This window comes from Canis aureus, chromosome 6 (genome assembly GCF_053574225.1).
Source record: "Canis aureus isolate CA01 chromosome 6, VMU_Caureus_v.1.0, whole genome shotgun sequence".
NCBI classification, from domain to species: Eukaryota; Metazoa; Chordata; class Mammalia; order Carnivora; family Canidae; genus Canis; species Canis aureus.
Window position 1 is genome coordinate 25,752,425 of NC_135616.1, and position 20,761 is coordinate 25,773,185.

Sequence of the window (20,761 nt, forward strand, 5' to 3'; positions counted from 1 at the left end):
ACATATAGAGTTGTTCCAGGAGGCTGTAATAGATACCCATCCTGGGAACAGAGAGACAGACAGGAAATGAAATGCAAGTAAAGGACACACTGATCAAGAAGTTTATTTAGATGAGGGTGAAGATGATTTCTTACCCATACCAAAGAAAACCAATTTCAGCAACTACAGTAACACGACAAAACAATTAGCTTTAGCTTCAAAAATGTTTATGTAAGCAAAGATATCTGTAGATTTAAGATCTATGTCAGTGTCATCAAGTGTCCAAAAGACAAATTTGACACTACCAGATCTTGAAAAGTAAAGACCTAACTTAAGTGTTTCATGAGAAAAAAATCACAATATACACAGCCAGATGTTCTAGGGCCAGACATCCTCAACCTCCCCTCTAAACTTTGTTCACCTCCAAGTCTGCCTCATTAAAGTATCTGCTCCCCAGTCCAGCTGACAGACTGGCACCTGCTTCTAGTATGCCAGATTCTATTCCCCACTCTATTCTTTTGGTCTCACTGATTCCTTTCAGATCACTCTTTTTTTAAAGATTTTATTTATTTGAGAGAGAGAGAGAGAGAGAGTACACAAGCAGGAGGAGGGGCAGGCAGAGGGAGAAGCAGACTCCCCATCGAGCAGGGAGCCGGATGCGGGTCTGACCCAAGGACCATGGGATGATGACCTAAGCTGACAGCAGACCCTTCACCAAATGAGCCACCCAGGCACCTCAGGATCACTCTTTTTCTTGGGTATTTTCCCTCCATACCCATCTTAAAATTAACAGAAGCCCCCTACAGCTTTCATCTGTGTCCATGTCCACATTGAAGAGCCTCCTCATTCTCCTTCCACTCCCTCCCCCTCAACAACCCATCTACCATTCAGCAGACCCAAAGAAGAGAAATAGAGATGCCTCTTCACAGGCCAGAAGGAGAATAAAAATGAGGAAAAGCTACAATTATTCTTGTTTGAATATTTTTGGGGGGATGTTTTTACCCATAAGTCATTTTGATAGGCTTTCTTCTAGTCTTTTCCTTTCCATCTAATGCCTACAGAAGTTCTAACATAGTAGAAAATCATGATGCATGTACATTTTTATGCCATGATTTTTATTTAAAAAAATTTTTTAAGATTTTATTCACTTATTCATGAGAGACAGAGAGACCGAGAGAGAGAGAGAGAGAGAGAGAGAGAGGCAGAGACAGGCAGAGGGAGAAGCAGGCTCCATGCAGGGAGCCCAGTGTGGGACTCGATCCTAGGACTCCAGGATCATGCCCTGGGCTGAAGGCAGGTGCTAAACTGCTGAGCCACCCAGGGGTCCCTATATGCCATGATTTTTAACCTAAGCATTAGGTCTTGTCTTTTTGTTGTCATCAGAAGTATCGTTGTTCCCAGCTACTCTACCAAATATGATGTTATCATTAGTATATTTATGACATATGTCCCTTTCCATAATTAGGGCCATATGCATGCAAAATGAGTGCCCATTTCATCCAATTTTTTAACTGACATTTAATAATAATATACACAGCATGCTGCTGTTTTGAATCCCTTCCATATTTTTTGTTAGAGCCTCTGTTTTTTAATGCTTTTTTTAATGTATGGTTTTCTAATTTTTCTTGGACCATGTCTGTTTTAATTACTTTCAAAAAGAGGGACACCTGGGTGGCTCAGCAGTTAAGCACCTGCCTTCAGCCCAGAGCATGATCCTGGAGTCCCAGGATCGAGTCCCACATTAGGCTCCCTGCATGGAACCTGCTTTTCTCTCTGCCTATGTCTCTGCCTCTCTCTATGTCTCTCATGAATAAATAAATAAAGTCTAAAAAAAAAAAAAAGCTGCAACTTACAACTTGGGTTCATTAATTTTCCTTAGGGGGAAAAAAAAAAACTATTCGCCACCCCCCCCCCACCCCAGTGCATTTTTGTATAGTTGTCTTGGTCCATTCAGACTGTTATTATATACCATTGACTGGGTGGCTTATATACAATAGGAATTGATCTCTCACAGTCTGAAAGCTGGAAGTCCAATATCAAGACACTAACGGATTCAATGTCTGGTGAAGGCCTACTTCCTGGTTCGCAGAGGGCCGTCTTTTTGCTGTGTTCTCACATGGCATAAGGGACAAAGGAGCTCTCTGGAGGTCTTGCTTGAAGGGCACTAATTCCATTAACGAGGGCACCACCCTCAGGACCTAATCAACTTCCAAAAGCCCCACTTCCTAATGCCATCATATTGTAGATTATGTTTCAATATATGGATTTTGGGGGGACACAAATATTCAATATATAGCAAGTAGTGTCTATTTTCTAAAAAAAAGAAAAGTATGCAAAAGAACAAAAAAAAATCATTGGCAAATCCATTATCCTGAGAATTTGCCTATTCTAGTCTCTTAAGGATGCTAACAAGGAAAAAAAATATCAGGAATCACTTGTTATTCAATGACCAGATTCTTCATACACATGATGTGTATCAGATCAACTAAGATCTATGTTTGAATACCTTACTCACCTCAATAAGGATCCTGCTATCAGCATTTGCCATCCACAGAACTGTGCTAATACAGTCTATTTCTGGAGAATGAAGCACAGATTAACTGCTTGTTCATGATAAATCAAGGGTATTTGATTTGCCTGTTACATGCCCAGTTTTCTTTGGAAGCAAGCCCTGCAAGCTATTTTTCTGATCAAATCCTAACTCTCATGTTAGTGCTTATGAAAGAGAAAAATAACATTTACTCATGATAAGACTGAATTCTATCAATTATAAATCTTATCAATTACCTTGTGAAGGTTAGGCAGAAAAGAAAAGCAAAAAATTCCCATTGTGCTCACTCAACCTTGAGGTTGGACTGATGCAGACTGTTCTAGAATTTCCATGATTGGCACAGCTTAAATATAAGGGAAGATAAGGTTGTTAACCCAAGAAGATATCTGATTGATAAATGTCGTATTTATAAGGAATGGCTAGTAACAATTCAATAAGGAAATTTTTTACAATTCACTAGCTAGTATGAAATATTAGAAGGACCCAACATTTCCTTTTTTCTCTATTTTTCTTAGAAGCTAACAAGCTCAGCAGGAATGATCTTAGCAGTATTTTCCATGTTGGTGTTTAGAGCTAATCGCTCACACAGACACAAAATTTATGATTTTCTTTTCCTTCAGTAAAGGTACTCAGTACCTAATATAACTTCCATATAATCTATTGGTTAGTGGCTTGAAAAGAGATAATTTTCCCTCAAAACCTTTCAGATAGATATGCAGTGAGCCAACACATAACCATTTTCCATAAGTTGAAATATATACTTTTACATAAACAGTTATTCAGTTTCAAAAAACATTTCTTGAGCACAGTTACATGCTAGTGTTCACTCAGAGATAAAACATAGGCGAATAGTGTGGCTGAATGTGAACCAGATGGCCTACCACCAATCCCGACTCTTATCTTAGTCCACATGTGTTTTGACACCATCCATTAGCCTTGGGGAGGAGTGTTTTGATACAGAGAAGACACATGGGGACAGGGATATGTGCTCTCTGGGTGAGTGATTGATTATTCTTTTCTATTTATTTCTGAAGTCATCTGGATATGCCTACTTAGCATTGCACATCGCTTGAAATGTCCTTAAGACAATCAGCTTCGGGAATAAGACTAAGGAAAGTTTCTTCCTCCTCTACCAACTTCTTTTATTTTTTTTAAAGGACATCTAGTAACAATTTAGGGAGTGAGCAAGCTGGTAGGAGGCCAGTCCGTATTGGGCATCAAAATACCCCCGAAGTAAATTAAGTAACACTGATGCCAGTTGATCAAATGTTCACTCATGGTTCCCAAACATGGTCTTGTTCAGATGTGGTACAAGATCACCTAGAACAGAAAATGTAAAACCAACCACGAACAAACAAAGTGAAAGCCTTCTTAGTTGGAGTCAACCTTTTGCCATTGAATATTTCTGAGATGTCTGTACAAGTTGCAAGGAGCAGCTGCAACCACACCGCAACCCTGAGCCCCGCCAGCTGACAGTTGCCCAGAGTTGGCAGCCACAGCCAGATGAAATTTGGAAAGCCAAAGTGTGTGGGGTTGTAGCTTGTCTGATTGCTGAAATTATAAAACCTTTATCAGGTCCTTTAAGAAGTTGTCTGGTCCATAAAATGGCATACAATAAATTCACTATTTTAAACACAGAGAGGTAGGTCATCTGCAGCAGCAACAGCAAATCTTTTGGCCCCTGTAACTAGAAAGTAATATTAAACACAAGTTTATTAGTAGTAATTTGAAGGGACTGTACACTATTAATCCTTGTCCAACCCTATTTGAGGAAACGTATCTTTTTCTCATTCCCATTCACTCAGGCTTTGTTCATGTGTGTGTGTGCATGTAGTTCTCACCAGTCTGCAAGACAATCCTGGAAAAGAAGACTTGACAGGGAGATAGAAGTGTTTTTTTGCACCCTCTTCTCTTGCTGTCTGCAATATAAAATATAGGATAATTGAAATCAGTTTTTCCACAATTCTTCTGAACAAGGTTTTCTTTCACAGAAAAGCCACAGATTGAACAGCTGCGCTCCAGAATACTGTCAAGCAGGCAGCATGACTGTTTCTTCCCCGAATGGGTCCCAACTCATTTACTAATAAGGAAATTCAACTTTTAACACATGATTTGCCATTTCACTTTTTACTGCACGCAGAGCCATTTTGGGTAAAATGATATGTAGATATTAAAACTGAAATGCCATGGCGACATCAAAGATATATGTAATGCCCCCCAGATATTCACTCCATTCTCCTCAAAGTTATGAAAAAAAAAAAATCTAGGAAACTTACTCGCTTGTACTATGTGTACCTGGGGAAGTTTTTCATGCAGAGCAACAGAACAAAACTTGAGCTGCTTTGCTTTCTGCTTCCAGGAATGCCAATCAGAGAACATTCTTTTTCAGACAGCCAAGTTTGGAAGTCAGTTGGTTTCTGGCAGTAAGAAGGGGGAGGGGATGGCAGGAGGGAAAGCACAGTGAGTCCTCAGGCTGAGCTTAAGCTTCCAAGTGTTTCCGTAATAGCCATCAATGAAAGCATCTCCTTTTACCCACGCAGAGACAGGTAAAAAGACAGCTGAGTAAATGGGCATTCGATGTAGCAGCAGCGGAAGCTCAGTCAGAGGAAGGAGGGGGGTGGAGGGAGGGCGTTTGAAAGCCTGCCATTGGTGAGCTTACCAAAGGCATCTGCCAGTGGGACTTCAACGGAATGTGAAACCAAATCATTTTCAAGTTAAAGATAGACACAGTATACAGGATCTAGAAGCTGGATTTTAAACTCCTATCACTCCCTAGAATTTCAGAGAGTTCTGTTATGATCTCTGTAGTAATTAACAATTTAGCCAAAGTTCGTTTTTCAAGTGTCTGTGCTAAGAATTCATGTATGGTCTCGATGTCCTGGAATTAAAAGGATTTAGGAGCTCATGGTGTACATACTCTAGGGTAAGTGAAAAGATTGGTTTTAAGGCTCATCGCTTCTCTGAGAAGGTTAATGTTGAATTTTTCTTTGTATCTGTGTAAATGAAAAAGTGATCATGAAGATTTTTCCAAGACTGTGACTTTCTTACCTTTCTTGAGATAGTTGGCGTGTTACAAGTTATGCAGCAGAAAGAAAGAGTATTTCAGCTTTGTTTTGAAATTTATCTTGCATGTCTGTCACTTCAGTTTTGCTTTATTACCCTTACTTGACATTTTCCCTCCATTAACTCCTTAAACACCCTGCAGTTATTGAGTTACAATGTCCATAGTTCTGTGTCGACACCCAGTGAATGCTACTGTGTTTATGATGTCATTGGATGCAATGTTTTATTGTGAGATGGAGAGATTTCTTTGCATGGCACCATGACACTTCCTAATTTAAAAAATGAAAAAGGAAAATAAATAAAAGAAGGGAAAAAAAGGTTACCCAAAGGTGAGATGAAGTGTGTAAGGAACCTTTAGAAAAAGAGAGAGAGAGAGAGAGAAATAAGCAGTTTTCCATTGAAGAGAACAATTTATTAATAGAAGTTATTTTTTGGTGTCGCCTCATTAATTCCAAGCAGGTTCTCTTCCTCCAAAAAAGCTGATATTTGCTAAGTGAATGGAGGCGTTCTGATTATATGGAGCTTGAGAGTGGAGGAGGGAGAGTTGTCTAATTTGCTATTACCACGCTGTGTTTTAAGGATTTCAAACTTCTTTCTTTAAAAGAAAGAATGACAAACTTCAGTTCTCTTCATGTTTTGACCATGTATAGGTTTTGTTTCTTATTTTGTCGAATGACCTCTCAGCTCTGCTCTTAGAGACAGCTTTCCCAAACTTGCACAGCATTCCTTCTGAATAAATACTGTCCATAATAGTCACAGAGGACATGGTGTGAATTGGAAATTCTACTTTATATGGGGAAAATGAGTCTGCTGACGTTCTTATCACAGTGTGGGGCTGAACAGTTGTTAAACGTAACTGGCTGGATTTTGCTCTGTCAGACCAGATTCTAATGAACTAAGTCGGCTAAACTAAGTACAAATGATGTGTGACTTAACACAGATCTTTCAATTTTGATAAGAATAAATAATATCGTGTGTTACTCTTCTAAAATGAAAACTGAGCATCATATTGGTAGAATCATTTGATTTTACAACTACCAAATAATCTAGCAAGACCAAAACAAAATGTGAAGTTGACAGGGCTCAGTTTTGACGCTCCTACCCTCCTTTCTCTGCCCACTTTCTCCCCCCTTCCAGTCCTCCTCCACCTTCCGGGCCTTTGATGAATGTCATTGCTCAGTATCCTTCTTTTTTCTTGCAGTCAAGACCCACTTTCCAGAAAGTTGCAGGGAATTTTCATTTCATTTCTCCACAAGCGGATGGTACCTTTGTAAATTTTCCCTGGTGACATTGACTCCTCTTCCCCTTGCTTCACCCAGCTGAATCCTGACCTGTTGATAGTAGGAGTGAGCCTGGCAGAAATCATAGGTGTTTCCAAGAAATTTGTGAGTGGGAGCTGGTGTGTGCCCACCATATACACATGTATGCACAAAAACACTTCATGGTGGACTTATCTTTTACTCAACTAATATATTTCCGATTGAATCATAAATATAAATATATAAATAAATAAAATAAATTATAATTTATATAAATATATACATAAATTTTGTAAGTTTATATATAAGTATATATAAATAAATTATATCATATAAATACATAAATTATATCAGACTTTTCAGTATGGGGTTTTGTTTTTTTCAGTGTGTCAAAAGAAAGCCAAAAAAGAACACAAAACTTTAAATTCTAAAATGTGAGAATTTTAAACCATGAGGCAAAATAGTGTTGATAGAGAGGATGAATATTACTCTGCTATTCTCATGTCACTTATAGTTTCTAGTCTCTTGCTGAAATCTGTCAAGGTTGGGCTTTATTTCATTGAATGTAGTACATGTAGTTTTATAATATATGTCTGCTCATCCTAGTATCTCAAGTGTTACTGGATTTGTTTCTATTATTATTTTTCCTGCCAGGTCTTACTCATGGTGTCATATTTTCTTGGTTGCTTAGATATCTTTGACTATCTGTTGGAAAATGTATTTTAAAAATCACTTGTAAGAATAAATTGAGACCTAGTGGTAATGACATTTTCCTCCAGAGAGGACTTTGGTTTGCTTCTACCAGGCACCTGGGGGCAATATCAGCCCAGAATTTATCTTTGTCAAAGTCCAACACCTAAGGTTTCCTGAATCACCCCTGTGTAAGAAGCAAGGCTGCAAATCTGTGTGAGGAATCATTTATTTGGGGTTCACTCCTACCCTGAAGGAAGATACGGCCTTTTGAGGTCCCAAGTTAAAGTTGTGTTAGGTAATTAAAACCCTCACCTGCAGATCATGGGCTTTGTCATTCCCACAAAACCTGTAAGGCTACCCAAAGTGCAGCTGGTTTCACAGATTTTTGTTCCTGATACTTATATGCCCAAGGGCAAAAACTTTCAAAGATCATCTTCCTCTCCGCAGTTCTGGTCGCCCAAATTTCTGAGTGTGTAAACCTCGCCATCTTTTTAGCTCTTTGCTGTTTTTATATTTTCAATAACTTTAGTTAATAAGAGTGTTAGTCCAAATTATCTCATTACTGGTCCCAAGAATGGAAATTCACTCTACTGCTTTTATAGTCATTTTTTTTATACTCATGCTAGAGAAGATATTAGGCAGTCTGCTAACATCATTGATGATTTTGGGTAGTTTTTCTGATTTGTAGTTTTCGTTGTGGACTTTTGGAGAAATTTTCAAGTGCATGGAGGATTCACGTTTCCCAACCTTATTTGAGCTGTCAACAATATTTAACAGTCCTTTTATTTGTCCCTAGCTGGCCCCTTTCCTTAGTTATCTCTTCAGTCTCTCTAATCCACCCTACCACCATCACTGTCAGCTGTTGACCTTGACTCCTCTTGCTTTCTCTGGGCCTTTATTCAAGTATCTATACATTTAAAAAGTTATCTTAAATAAATTCCTTTCTTTTCATTCTCCTTGCAACTGCTCTATTTCAGTTCTTCATCATCTCACTTGGGTATTACAATGGTCTCCCAGGTGTTCTCCTGCTTTTAGAGTCTACCCCCCAACACATCTCCCACCCTAGGACCAACACGCCTATCTTCTCAAAATCATAGACATGAATGGATTGCCCCCTTACTTAAAAATCCCTAGTAATTCACCATTTCCTTCAAAATAAATTCCTTAATATGTCTTAAAGGCCTGTCACAAAGCCTCAACCTATTTGTCTAACACCATCTCTACTACTTCACTGGTTATCACCAGCACTTTAATCACACATAATTTCTGCCTTCAGAATATTCCATACACTATAGTATCTCTGTGCTAGTCTACCTACCTGCCCCCCCACCCCAAACACCCAATGTTCATCTCCTTGTGGATAAATTCTACTTCTTCAAGGTTGACCTCGTAAGTCACCTTCCTTGTACTTTCTTTACTTGTATAGTTCACCCGCTATTCTGGGAACCTCTGATGGCAGGGACTGTGTCTTGCTCATTTTTGTATTCTCAGTAACTGACAAATAGAAACTATTTAATTTGAGTTTAAGGAAATGAACAAACAACTGTTATGAGGAAGTGGTTTTTTTTTGACAATTCCTTATTCACTTTATTCTTTTTCATTGTAAACATCATTATTCTTTTGACCTCAGACTCTTTTTCTGGAATTGTGATCATTAGTGTTCCTCTATGTCAAGGAAAGCCAGTTAAAAATGCATGTTTGAAAAAAAAAATGTTTGTTTGGTTATTGCATTTCTGCAGGGGAAGAGGCTATCCATTTCCGTTTTTGCCAAATGAGACTCCATAACATCACTGTGATGACGAGAGAGATCATAGAAGTTTAAGTGTGATAAATTACCTGTATATTGTCAGAAAGATTCACAATAAAAAGGAAAGTCACGGAGTTAGAAAACACATGTTTCAACAAATCTAGCCCATTGCTGGGTAACACCAATAGAAAAAGTTAACCTGATACAACTAGATTAAAATAATCTCACTGCACACAGCCTGAATCTGAACCATTGGAAAACGCTGGATTGTTTTTCAGATCAGTGTGGTGCCAGAAGGAAAGCAGTTGATTGCTTATGTGATATGACATTGTCACCCTAAATCTTAAAGGTGGCTGAAAATCTTCATTAGAAAACTTTAAGGACTTAAATGTTAATCTCAATTTGCTATGCTGAATTTAAACAACAACAACAACAACACTGCATTTAATTATTGAAAATTGAATATAGTTAGTGGGAACTAGAGAGAGAGGAAGTATGGCTTATTAATCTCAGGATGTTTAACTACTTTCATATTCCTCAGACCATTTATAAATTTGTCACACATTTGCTATATGCCTTTGACATGCCAACACCTGAGATTTAGAAAAATAAGAAACTTGGATTATATTTTTTCTTATATAGGGCTTTCATACCTCCACAAAGGAAAAAGCCCTTGTATGAATGCAGTCAAAAAATATTGTAAATATAAATAAATAAATAAATAAATAAATATTATTTTAAATAAAAATCTTTGAATCTAATCAAATGTTCAAAGTCAATGTCTAGGTGAGAACCCAGATTTAGATTTCTCTATCACAAAATATGAAAATATAATATTATAGACATTTTCTTTTTTGCCTCATCAGTAAAAAACAAGTAAGACTAGCCGTTGAAAACTGGCTGATTTAAATCATACCTTTCAAGTAGCTGAGCTAATTTGTCTTATTAATTCAATAAATCTCTACCAAGCTCCTAACTTCTGCCTTAACTGTGCCATATTAAGAAATTATCTAGTCCCCTTCACTGGACACTGACCCTGGATTATGTCATGTTAAAACAATGGATATAATTTAAAAATTCCTTTATACTTTCTCTAATTTGTATTCTTAATTTATTTGTATGGCTAATCTCCATACTTGTTAAAAAGTCACTCTGCCTTTCTTCAACAGTAAGTATTTTCCTCTCAGAAAGGTAAGTTTTAGGAGTCTTGGGGTTAGTTTCATTTTTTTTAATCTATATTTAGCAGATGTTCTCTTACAGAATGGTTTAGAGACCTAAACAAATTATATATTAAAAAAGAGTTATTTGGAACATGCCTTTTTATCACTGTTGTACCTTAATATAAAATATAAATACATTTATTTGCATAAATAAAGTTGGACTTTGCATTCTTGCAAGATAAATATGGTGTGAAGATGACTCAGAGACAGCCTGAGTCATGAAAGCTTTGTAAAGCTTCGTGTATTTTAAAGAAGGCAATGGTTATTTTTACTATTTTTCTTTTTTAGCCTTACTTTGCTTTTTGTACCTCATTCCTATGTAATGTAGTAGCACTTAGATTTATCAGTGCTGAAAGGATGAATTCACTGAGTTAGTCATAGTTGAAGACTACAGATGCCTTTACTAATTGTATTAAGAGATGTTGATTAATTTTGGATGAAATCTATCTTCTAATGCATCTGAATTTCCTAGTCCTAGACTGTTCATTGCTACACATTCATAGCAACATATTTACTCATCAAAAGATGTTGTTTTTAGCACTTCAGATAAGTGTAACAACTCTCTTCTAAACCACATGCATCCAATATTTTATACTATTTGGTAGGTAAGAGACATATGTTATTTTCTTTTATATACAATAAAGCTAAGATGCAGACATAGGAAGTGCTCCAGATATACTACATGTGGTTTCCTGAGGTGACAAACAACTCCTAAATCCCATTGGCTTATAAAAGCCAAAGTTTTCTTCCTCCTCATGCAAATTATCTACCACAGGCAGGGGCTGGGGGGGCTGCAGGCCTTTCTCCACATGGTTGCTTTCCCCTGGAATTGACCCGCGTTCCTTGGCCAAAGCATTCTGTGTGGTCACACCTCGCTTCAGTTGAGTGAGGAATACAATCCTGCCACATGCCTGAAAAGAGAAAGCTGGAATTTTTATGAAGACTTCTAATAAATTCTGTGCTAATGGATGATGATAGGTGGTGCCAAACCTCCAGAAGAACAAAGATCTAGACTCAGATCTTAGGCAGTATTTCCCTCCTTATCTGCAGTTTAGCGTTCTGTGATTTTAATTACCTGTGGTCAACCGGGATTGGCAAGCAGGTGATCTTCCTTCCAACAAATGGTCAGAAGATAGCCTGTCCCTGTGTCTCATGCCTGTGTCACTCACTACATTTCCTGGCGCAGGCATTTTATTGTCTCACATCATTACAAGAAGAAGCATGAGTACAGTACAATAAGATATTTTGAGAGAGAGAAACCATATTTACATAACATGATACAGTATGTTGTTTAAAGTGTTCTATTTCATTATTTTTTAAAGATTTATTTATTTTATTTAAGAGAGAGAGAGCATGAGTGGGAGGGGCAGAGGGAGAGGGAAAGAATTCCAAGCAGACTCCCCATTGAGCATAAGCCCAACATGGGGCTTGATCTCACGATCATAGGATCAGGACCTGAGCCAAAACCAAGAGTTTGATGCTTAACTGTGACACCCAGGCACCCCTGTTCTATTTTATTATCCGTTATTGTTGCTAATCTCTTACTTTGCCTACTTTATAAGCTAAAATATATTATAGGTGTATATGTATAGGAAAAAAACATAGTAGATCAAGGGTTCAGTACTGTCTGCAGTTTGAGCCATCCAGTAAGGATCTTAGACTGTATTCCCACGGATAATGGGGGACTGTATTCCCACGGATAATGGGGGACTCCTTGTGAACAGGTGTCCTGGCAGTTTGTAGACAATTGCCTACTATCTGATGCTATTGTTTTTTTTTTATCTTTTTTCATCCTTTGATGCTCATCCCCACTAAGGCTTTTGGCTCTCTAAACCTTTGTTGTTTCCTGAGCAACTGTGACCTTTCCTGTCAATGCTTTTCCAATCCTTGGGAATCCTAACATTTACCTGCCTTTACATTTCTCTCAGGAAGTCCTGCCCATAAACAGCCTTGGGAAGAGAAAAGAGCCTCTGCTAGGGCAATTCCTTTAAATTGTAGAGACCAAAAAGTGAAACATTACTTCTACACTTTCCCATCTTTAAGAACTGATCACGCGTAGCAAATTAATGGAGAAAAATGCAGTGGAGTATAATCCATTACAGCCCCAGCCCCCAGTATTTCCAAGAGGCAAAATAAAAGGACTATGGTTAGGGAAAATGCCCCCAGAAGAATGGTGATCTATATTACATATTAGAAATGCATCATTTTGAGTAGGATTTATGCCACTCTGATACTCTATTTTTTTTTGTTTTGCATTTAGTTTTAAGCACTAACAAGGCAAAACTGAAGAATTCAAAGATTAATGAGATGCTTGAAAATTGGAAAATTATTAAGCCAGTATTTTAAGGCCTTTGGATTTTATTTTATTTTTATTTTTTAATTTTTTAATTTTTTAAAAATATTTTATTTATTTATTCATGAAAGACACAGAGGAGAGAGAGAGAGGCAGAGACACAGGCAGAGGGAGAAGCAGGCTCCATGCAAGGAGCCCAATGTGAGACTTGAACCCGAGAATCCAGGATCATGCCCTGAGCCAAAGGCAGGCATTCAACCGCTGAGCCACTCAGGCGTCGCAGCCTTTGGATTTTAATTTAAATCAGCAAATCCAATTTATGTTCTTGGAAACAGTAATTTTAGGAAATGCTATATGCAAAAAGAAAAAAAAAAGATGAGTATTCTGGGTCAAGTGAATTTGGAAAATGCTGTATACCATATCTCTTTCTTGGAGATTTAGGTGAACCTCAGCATTAGGGGGTTCTTAAAGTCTGATTTTTTTCAACCTAATGTTTTAACACACTTGGTCAATTCTTGTTTAAATCAACCTTTGTTCATTGTATTAATAATTAAAAGTGATAATCTGGCAGCTCGTGTAATATTTTAGAACATAAAGATGAGAATTTTAAAGGACTTTCAAATATCTTTACTATTGGGTACTTTGTATTCTCCTGATAATGCCATTGATTTTAAGTACCAACAGAAATTAAATTTTGAACCAAAAGGGCATCCAGTAGTATTTGTTTAACTTTAGTCAGCATATAATTTGTGATGCAACCACAAATAAAGAGATTGGCTGTATTCATCAGAATCCAGAACTCCACAAGGATTTTACCTATTTCATTCAAATATCTAAAACTGTTATTCCATTTTAGAATGTGACTACACATTATTAATTTCTAAGACTTAGTTATCCTTTCTTTATGAAGACCTCGTGAAGAGAAATCTTCAACATTTGTTTCTCGATTTTTTGTTGTTGTTGTTCACCTCCTTTAAGTTTAAAAACCTTAACACTTAAAAGGAAAAGGAAAGGGACGCCTGGGTGGCTCACTGGTTGAGCATCTGCCTTTGGCTCAGGGCATGATCCTAGGGCCCGGGATTGAATCCCGCATCGGGCTCCTTGCAGGGAGTCTGCTCCTCCCTCTGCCTCTCATGAATAAATAAATAAAATCTTAAAAAAAAAAAAAAGGAAAAGGAAATTGTTGGGTTTCAAAAGATGCTCTATGGAAGTTACCAGCTATGGAAATTTTTTGGTGCAAGAAGGGTAATAGACTAACACAAACAAAATGTCTATTTTTTTAGAACATTATATTCAGCTAAGTGCTGTGACTGCTTAAAATAAACGAATGCTCCATGAACTTTTAAACTATTAGGAATTCTAGTAAAAAAAAATTCTAGATAGGAGTTTTACTGATTGGTTATCAGGGTGTTCAGGTGTGACAGGGAGCATGTGTCCTTTCATCACCTCATTTACTCCTGTAATATTATTCTGCTTTTTATTTATCAACATTTCAATTCTCCTCCTAACATTTTAGAAGAGTTAATTTTTTGTCAGTACATTTTTTTTTTAAAAAAGAAAATTACTTGGGAAATATACCCTCTCTCTGTATCATACAAAGAAAAATCATTCAATCCAAAGTGTGAGTAGCATCAATTCCTGGCCCACATCTCTCCCTTGGTTTATTTTTGTTTATATTTTCCCCTGGGGTTTTAATGAGATTCAGAAACCATAATGATGTCAGCAACACCTCTAAAAATCCATTGCAGGGGAATCTGAAGATCTCTTCTCAACTCTGCAGGGCTGCTCCTTTGCAACTCTCTGAATAGCCACAAAGCAGAACATTCTATTGTTTGCCAAATTACAAAGTCAATTATATCTACATTCTGAAACTGCCTAGCACCTAAAACATTTGGAATGCTGAAAAATATCCTGTGTAACCATTTGCCAGACGCCAGAACATAAATCTAAGTTACTTAGATTTACAGTATTATAATCTCTCCTTTAAAATGACATGAGGGAAGTGTTTAACTTAATGAGGCAAAGGATCCTGGTGTGCAAGTTACATTACATTTTTCATTGCACAAGGGTAAATTATTGCTTCAGTCTCCTAAATGGTACCCCAGTGGCCTCAAAGACACAATGTAGCTTCCAGAAATGCCCATTTTTGTCTTAGGCAATAACTTACTTCATGAGAGCATGCTTTCTGAGAATTGCCCATAACGTTTCTTGCAGTAGGCTGAATTTCTTGAAGGTCATTCATAAACACTAGCTGAACTTGACTTTTTTTTTAACTTAGGAACACTGAAGTGTAAGTCTTTAGACATCATCATACAAAAGGGAAACCAATGAACATTTCTGTTCTAAACCATTTAGAAAACATTCTAAGAAATAAAAGACTGTGTTTTTTTTTTTTTTTTTTAGTGTTTCTCGTCTGATTTTGCTAACTTTTTGAAATAAATAAGCGCAGGTCTGTTGGGGTGGTCTATAAAGATTTTGGGCTATAATAATTAAGTATATTATTCTATATTTGCGAAAAGAATCTTAATCCTCTATTGAACACCATATGTATGAATCTAAATGTGTGCGGGCTTTTTTAAAGCAAGCTTTACTTTCTAATAAGGTAATACAGGATTTAATTAAAACAAAACAAAATACCCTTACCATTCAGTGCTGCAGCATTTGGGTAAATGTTAAAGCTTGACAATTTTCAAGGCAGAGACATTACTCCAGGCTTTCTGCCAAACCATTCCTGGTAATCTGATGACAAGAGACGAAGTAAAGGAAAGTGCTGCTGCCTGGCTTAGTTAGATATGCATTTGCTAAAAGAGAAGCCAGCACATTTCTTAGGTAAACCATCAAAATTACAATTTAGAAACACACACACACATATACACACACACACTATGCTTTTACAAGTCTAAGAATATACACATTAAAATACAATTCTGTGCTTAAGGGGAGCACAGAAGTAGCAGACACAGCTAGGGTTGACTAGATCCTTTCTTTATCTTGAGTGGTTTTAATATACAACCGCATTTCTTTCAATAGCTGCCATGGAAGGAATTAAATTACTCATATCTGGACAAGATTCAGATTTGCCCTTACATGGTTACATTCTAGAAACTACTCAAAATCTCTCATTGATAAATGAGTGGATTGAGCCACTATTTTCTGTTGTTTATTTAAATGGTATGGGTAAACATGTGTTTTCCTGTACTGCTAAAAGGAAATTCAATGTAATAGTGTTATCAGAAAATAATCAGCGCACGCATTTTTATGGCGGCAAGACTGTTGGAAATGTTTTAAGCTCTTTGGAGGGAGGGATATTCAATCAATGACTGTATTTGCATATACTATTTTGGCCACTGGAGGGCTCTCAGATTTTTTTACTTGAATGCATTAGAACTCTATTTGATATAACTGCAATTTCAGTAAAAGAAATTTAAACATTGGCACTATAAAGTCTATATAGCCTCCCGGCCCATAATTTGGTAGCTATTTTCTAAGTACAAAATGAAAGAAAAATTGGATTTAGTTTACTGTATCCTTTCACTCTTTCACAACAACAACAAAATCACAATAAAAGAGAAATGAACCATGTGCTTTTTTTAAACGATCATGTCATAATCAAGACTCATGTCAAAATTTCATGATCCACAACCTGTGTATTAGAGTAAGACATTCCTGTATTTGATGTTTTAAATGACCTACACCTTGCCAAGTCCCTGTCTTTAAGGAGTGTCCTAGGAAGACAGGTACATATGGTGCCAGTTTCCTCATAGTGTAGGAAATGATAGAGTGTTCAGAGAGGTCCTGAAAGAGGTGACAGCAATATTGGATCTTGATAGTTAAGTGGAAGTTACCTAGATGAAGAAAGATGGGAAAGCATTCAAGATTGAAAAACTAGCATGAGCAAAGACAGGAAACAGGTGCGTAGAGGAGCGTTCAACTGTTTGGTGTTCTAGAGTTTGATGATACAGTGAAAGGAGGTGAGTTTGGATAGCTCAGTGGGTACCCAGATAGGGAAGGCCTTTATGTCAGTCCAAGGTTTGTTTTTTTTTTCTCCATTTTTTAGAGCATTTAGTGCTTCTGAAATCCAAACCCCTTCCCCAAAGGTAGGTAGATAGGTAGGTAGGTAGGTGAATGAATGAATGAATGAATGGCACCTGAGTGGTTGAGTGGCCTATGGCTCAGGTCATGATCCTGAGGTTTTGGGATGAGTCCTGCATTAGGCTCCCTGCAGGGACCCTGCTTCTCCCTCTGCCTATGTCTCTGCCTCTCTGTCTCTCCCGTGAATAAATAAATAAAATATTTTATAAATAAATAAATAAATAAATAAATAAATAAATAGAAAAAATAAAAAGAATAAATACATACTCACGGGAGGATATAGAGCCAGAGTTCAAAATGGTCTGGCATGTATATCAAGTTCTTTGAATTCTTGTGTATTTGTATTTTGCTCCTAAGAAACCTCTGTTTCATTTGGTATCAAAGTCTTTTTCTCCAAATTGAGAAATGCACGATGTCTATTCAATTGTTTCTCATTCTCCCACCACATTAATGTTCTGCCTTAGAGCTTCCTTTGACTACAAATTGTCTTCGTTTGAGAGCACAGCTCTAGGTACTAAGGGTTACAAGAAATTGATCACCCTGGATGATGATTTTAAATATGGCAAGAATGGAGGCAGAGAAGAGAGAGAATATTGCAATAGTCTTCTCATAATAGCTACTTAGATGGAATATTATTTTCACCACTGGGGAGGAGAGGTTTTCCATATTGTTTTTAGATTAATTTGTTACAAGCCAAATATTCTCTAACCTTGTTCCCAAATGGACACTTTAAGCAAAGCTTATATATAAAAAAAGAAAACTCACTTCATCATCTTCTCATAGTTTCAACTCTTCTGAAATATTGCAAATGCCTACTAAAAGAGATGGGAAAAACGTTTGTCACTGTAAGCAGCACTCTTAGCACAGAGGTGTTTGTCCTAAAGTGTCCCTCCTATCTCTTCTCATGGCCGTAAGGCATCTTGTAGCAATCTTCTTTAAGCACTCAAACTTTGGAGTCCTACTGGACATTTCTTCACCAACACACAGCATCAATAAGCCAGAAGATACAGAAGTGCATAGATCAACTAGGAGAAAGGCTAAAGAGGTACCATTTTGATACTCGATGAGGGAAGATTATTTTTAGGTGGCTCTGTTTAATAAATAGTGAAGCGCAAGATGGAGGACCATAGCAATGTAAATCTGAAAGTGTCTATGACTCTAAAACCCTATGATTTGAATAATAAGTGGCTATGAGCCAAGTAGGGGAAACCCAGAATGCATCCCCAATCTGTGATGGAGCTACCCAAGCATGCTCTTTTGACAGACTCAATTGCAGTTTCAAATTTTAAAAAAGAGCTATGCCATATCCTCCTCATTTGATAGATCTAAATAACTGGATTGGTATTTAGGTGAATTGGAGACATGCTCATCCATCCAACCCTACAGAAATATAGGCAGCCTGAGCTATGATGATGGTATGATTTTTTTCTCTCACAATCAGAAGTGGCCTTTACAAATTGCTACCAGGAAGAAAGACTTTACATTAGCAACACTAAAAATGAAATACACATCCTCTAATATTCAAATGAACAATACTAAGTAGCCCTACTAGGTCAATTGAAGCATCTACACTTTAGGAGGGCCCATCAGTATGTCTTTCTACTCAAATACTCAGTTATCTAACAAAAGTATTTCTTGTATTCTTTTGTGAATTCAGGCAGTGTAATTGTGGGAACTACTTATAAAAATTTCTAGGCCCAAATTGTTTCTTTCATGCTTTCTGGGATTTAGAAAACCACAAGATCAGTTGGAGAACTTCTTTCTTCTTTTTTGAAAGAGAGTTTATCCATCTCTTTGTATATTAGAGTGACCCATCTCTATGTGAGGATATAAGTCAGGCTTCTTAAATTTTCCAATAAAATGTCAGCTCTGCTGCCTTTTCCCCTGCTGTTTAAACATACAGATCTTTCTTCAATCAACCACACAGAATATCGGCACTTTTAGCAGCTGCCAAAAGATTTAACCTTGAACTGACTGTGCTAAGAGTAAATGCCAAGACATCTCTAAGTGCTGTAGTAAGTTGGATCACATATCCTGAGCTCATTGTCTTCATTCTTTCCTTGCCCCACCACACATATAACATCATTACTGCGTAAGTATTCAATTTTGTGCTCTTGGCCACTGTTTACCATACTGCATGACACTTTGGGAAAATAAAGAAATATTTAACTTTGAACAACTCCAGTAATATTGTGCTAAATACTGCTTGATAGCTTCAGAATAAGGAGCTCTACCACAGAGCGCTCACAAGAATTTGTGCCAAGAAAAAGTTTCTCTCTCAAGATAAACTTGGAAGCTTTCTTTATTGTACAAGGAAAACTATATAAGCTCTCCATTTCCTTTTTGTGTGTGTGTGGCTGTCTAGATTCCAAAAGATGAAATGAATGCTCAGTTGTATTAAAAATCTAATTTTCAGTGCTTAGTATAATAATTGTTGTCTTGAAAATTTCTTTCTAATTGTTCCTTAGCAAAGCTCAATTTACTTCCTCTTTCATAATAAAATTCATCTCTGTCATTAGGGTGTAATTCATACTTTCCCCACGTGAGATCTCTGAGGTCGGTGACACTGCCTCATGCTCCACTGTTTCTCATCATTGAACAGACAATAGTATTTGTTAACATTACTTTGCATAGTCTTGTATGTTTTTAATAATGAGGTACTCCATTCTGAAAATAGGAAGTAAAATTTTAAGCCAGCAGGAATGACTAACAAGGCTTTTCAGAAAAATGAATAAATAAAAACAGTAACATTTCTTAGGGGCATCTGACACCCATTTTCTCCAAAAAGCTTGGTGTCAGATTTCTATCCCCACTCCAGTTTTGTGCAGAGTCTATATTTATTCTTATCAGTCAGGTCACATTTTATTTTATTATTGAGTTTTATTTTCAGCAAGTTTTAACTTTCTTGGAGTTTTGCATCAGAGGGCTCTTGACAGAATAAACAATAAGGTCATGCTTGATTACAGTGGGCTTATGTCATCAGTTTGTCTTATTCTAGCAGCCAAGGCTATTCAAATACGTGAGGAGACTTCTATAGGCTAAGGAAGATCGCAGCTGTGAGGCTGTCTTTATGAGAACAAGGATGAGCTGACTAGTCATCATTCCTACGGGCTGGTGTTTCCCTCATGGACATCTTTGAGATCTAGGAGTATGAAGCTGGAGTGAAGAAGTAACTGTCAAAGACGAAAACCAATCCAGTCTAATTGACGGTTTGAAACCCAGGTCTCTTCGTTTATAATCCAGAACTCTTTCAGATACTCCTCAGATGTGCCTCATAAGATCTCTGAAACAAGGTGTTAAGAAAAAAAAGGGGGGGGGTGACTCAGCGTTTCTTCATTGTTGAGATGACCACACTATTTGGGGGTGTGGAGTGTAGAGCACTTTTGGGGACATGGGGTATAATCAATTGTCTCTCATATGCCAGTGGAACAGTTTGCTTTGAGGTACATGTAAAAAAAATGGATAGATGCAGAGGAATGGAGATGGTGGAAGGATATCATGAATAGTAATGCCCACTCAAAAAGGAAATAGTTGAGAAACTATGGTAAATCTGCTCAATAGAATGTTATGCGGTCTTCTATGCATTTAAGCTTGCTGTACATTTCTTTCATGAACTGAATCAGATATCTTTCTGTTAACTGTCTGATGTTGAGTTATCTTAACTTTTTAATTCTTGTCTGCAAAATGAGGATAATAATAGAGCTACCTTCTGGGATTTTTGAGAGGATTCCATGAGATAACCCATGTAAAAAAATTAATGAGCTCAGCATATTGCACATGGTAGAATTATGCTTATGAAACATCTTTATGATTGGGAAAATACTAATGTCCTAATGTAACAATAAAGAGGACATGAAATTGTGC

General features: G+C 37.1%; 1 protein-coding gene and 1 long non-coding RNA gene across 35 annotated transcripts in view; one reads left to right on the forward strand and one right to left on the reverse strand.

Annotated features, from left to right (window-relative positions):
• Positions 1-5,738, reverse strand: part of LOC144315624 (uncharacterized) — a 91,203-nt gene extending 85,465 nt beyond the window's left edge. Inside the window, exons 1-3 of one of the 9 annotated variants that reach the window (XR_013381359.1) lie at positions 5,579-5,738; positions 4,826-4,947; positions 4,372-4,449 (exon numbers count right to left, since the gene is read on the reverse strand). This is a non-coding gene — a long non-coding RNA (uncharacterized LOC144315624). Of the gene's footprint in view, positions 1-2,494; positions 2,557-2,766; positions 2,874-4,371; positions 4,450-4,806; positions 5,155-5,578 lie in introns of those variants that run through there. The other 8 variants (XR_013381356.1, XR_013381353.1, XR_013381357.1 and 5 more) reach the window with 8 other exon arrangements.
• Positions 1-20,761, forward strand: part of DTNA (dystrobrevin alpha) — a 352,302-nt gene that overhangs the window by 96,661 nt on the left and 234,880 nt on the right. For 5 of the 26 annotated variants that reach the window (XM_077900435.1, XM_077900437.1, XM_077900436.1 and 2 more), the window contains exon 1: positions 5,156-5,453. The exons of 3 other annotated variants lie outside the window; for them this stretch is intronic. The gene's annotated coding sequence lies outside the window, so the exon portion shown is untranslated. Of the gene's footprint in view, positions 1-3,503; positions 3,527-4,962; positions 5,077-5,154; positions 5,454-20,761 lie in introns of those variants that run through there. 18 more of the 26 variants (XM_077900427.1, XM_077900439.1, XM_077900441.1 and 15 more) reach the window with 10 other exon arrangements.